The sequence below is a fragment of the Aplysia californica genome, unplaced genomic scaffold, assembly GCF_000002075.1.
Source record: "Aplysia californica isolate F4 #8 unplaced genomic scaffold, AplCal3.0 scaffold00216, whole genome shotgun sequence".
Taxonomy (NCBI): Eukaryota; Metazoa; Mollusca; class Gastropoda; order Aplysiida; family Aplysiidae; genus Aplysia; species Aplysia californica.
Window position 1 is genome coordinate 534,199 of NW_004797486.1, and position 3,052 is coordinate 537,250.

Here is a 3,052-nt window from a genome sequence, read left to right on the forward strand (position 1 = left end):
GTTGGGTGGGATTTTGGGGGAGGTGCTGAATTTCCTTTAATCAGAAGAACAAAGTATCAAAAGTTCGGTTGTATAACTAGCCTATTAAAATTAAAGAAAAACACACATATCACTTCCTCAGCACGAAGCCACAGTTTTTAGACCCGTGGTTCATGGTCCACTTCGTTTCTTTACCAAACGGATTGTATACGCCCATGCTCCCGTCCCGGACTCCCTCCCTGCCTCTTTCTTCTTCCCTCCTTGAATTGTGGCGGGGAGGGGGGGAGACGCCCCAAGCGATGAGAGAGGAGGGGAGAGGGGAGGAGAAAAACTGTGTTGAACTAACCTACACTACAAACATTGCCGTTCGTTCGTACGTCACGGCGTACTCAGCTGGGAAGGAACGAACCACCACCCACCACTCGCTTGTCGGACAATGGCGTGACAGGAGAGAGGGCTCCAGCTCTTTCGTTCAGATCGTGTGGGACTTCCCGGGAAAGGAGAAAATGTTTTTGTTTGTTGTTGTTTTTTTTCTTCTAAACGAAACGACAGTTATTGTGATTATTCCAAGGAATGAAAGCCTTATAAAACGCTTTCTGTGTAAACAAATTCTGTTTAGAGTTAAGAGCCTCGACGCTGTAACACGACGTCACCCCAGTCAAGGTATGCATGTGTGTTAACGGACCGTTTCAAGGAAGATTGTTGTGAAACAGTAGACTCTGGCTAGATCTAGACTAAGTCCGACATCGTAGCAACAGCCTCTGGTGAGTGCGTCTTATCGCTTGTTTCTCTTTGGTGTTGTTTTATTTTGTTTTGTTTGTTTTGTTGGGTTTTGTTGTTTGTTTGGTTGTTGTTGTTGTTGTTGTTGTTGTTTTGGGTTTGCTTTCTGTTTTCGTTGTGGAGTTTTTAAATACCGATATATAGATAGTAAGGTCTGATATCTGTGTCAATATTAGGTGCTTTTTCGGTAGTTCCCACCCCGCAATTGTTATTCGCCGGTTTTGGCCTCAAGAGTAGGGGGGTGTCCCTGAATTTTACCATAATTTGATGTTTTGCAGTTGTTAGGTTTGATATCTTAGCTCGCCGCGCATCAAACGTATAGATCTCGATGAAGGTCAGGCTCAAATAAGGGGGGTGGGAACTACCGAAAATGCACCCAATATTATTAGTATCATGATGTTTCTGTCTTCAATAATAGCCGAGGGAAAAATATAGGGCTGCGGTTATTGGTACAATAGTGCGTACAACTCTAACTAGTTATTAGTACAATTGTACTAAAAACCAGACAGAGTTATTCGTACAATTATTCGAATTTTAGAGGTTGTTGGTAAAAATAAGCCTAGATCACTATAAGATCTAGTCATCCAGTTGGTTCTCCCCTGGGTTGAGCATCAATGTAATAACTTTAACCCGGCCTAAATTGGTAGGCCTTAAAGGAAAAGTAGGCTAGGATCTAGATCTATACTTCTATTAAAATAAAGTAGATCTAGATCTATAATTATGACTAGATCTAGATCTGATCTAGATCTATATATGTTTCTTTGTTTTTACACAAAACCACGAGTGGAAATTTTGAAGTCAAAACATACAATTATGGAGAGAGAAAAAATGTTGGTCAGTCGGAGTAGTAAAAAAAAAAAAAAAACTTCCGGGACCGGGATTCGAACCCACACTCAAAATATAGGCTAATACTTCTTGTAACACAGACACGCTGTCATTTCGGCCTTCACAACTATCAACAGAAGGAGGTAGATTAAGCTTAAATATTTTTACAGCACGATTTCAACGCAACACACATTTCTGGATCTATCTATCTAGAGTCTAGATCTAGACTTAGATCTAGATCTTTTTTTTTTTTCTTTTTTTTTTTTACATGAGGCATGATTCGAAACGGCTGGCATCAGATCGGCAGATGAGGTCTGAAAAAAATTTAATTTCAGCTGGTGGAATATTGGAAACACTGATCTAGAATCTCTAGGTCTAGATGTAGATGTAAATCTAGATTTTTAGATCTACTAAGAGAGAACATGTAGGCTGCGGGCATACAGGCTTACTATGGCACGGATACCTGCAGCACTTCGTACAATTGTGCGTACAACGTTGTACAGATAACAAGACAAAGTTGTTCGCACATTGTACGGTACAATATTGTACGGATAACTAGACAGAGTTGTTCGCAAAATTGTACGGATAACCACTCTGAAAAATAGGTGGATTATGAACTAAAGTACACAAGATAAGATAAGATTAAAAGGGAAGATAAAATGTATCTTTATTGCCCAGATGCTGGTACATTGGTATGATTTTTCACCACACACACACACACACACACACACACACACACACACACACACACACACACACACACACACACACACATAAATATAATATTAATATAAACAATTTTTGTTGACCGTGAGATCTGAAATGCTGAAGCTAGACATCAACACCCTGATAGAGTTCTGATGGTAACTGACATGCTTTATTTAAGGTCAAGGAGATATAATAATATATTACATTATTAAGATGGTAGGAGTCGTTAAGCTTTAGTGGGTGGCGTTTCTCTCTTAAGAACTAACAGATCGGTCGGTAAAATTTGGTTGCTTTTTCTGTTTCCTCGCTTTCCACAATTATTCTTTCTTCCAAGTTGTCTTTACTTGCCGTTCCTCGCCAAGTTTAGCTGAATTTTCTGTGTTTTTATGAATACATCTACTCATCCACATTGTATTCCTCATTTTATTATACAATAATATTATGAGCGGAAAGTGTTCTATGCTACCTAAAGAAACTGCATCATACATCAAGTTAGTACACACATATACATATATATGTATACATGCAGCTTGTTCGCCTCCATCATACATCATCCGTGTGTTAAGTGCGCACGAGGGGGCACACAACAGTGACAACACACACACACACACACACACACACACACACACACACACACACACACACACACACACACTCGTTGTATAAGAGAGGTGTGTTAAAGAGTAGAAGATATAAAGAGGAGAGAGGCAGTGTGTGTGTGAGAGAGAGAGATAGAGAGAGAGAGAGAGGGAGAGAGAGA

General features: G+C 39.9%; 1 protein-coding gene across 1 annotated transcript in view; it reads left to right on the forward strand.

Annotated features, from left to right (window-relative positions):
* Positions 1-338: 338 nt before the first annotated feature.
* LOC101856027 overlaps positions 339-3,052 on the forward strand; it is a gene marked incomplete in the record, with an annotated part of 35,382 nt that continues 32,668 nt past the window's right edge. Inside the window, 1 exon segment of the mRNA XM_013083177.2 lies at positions 339-743.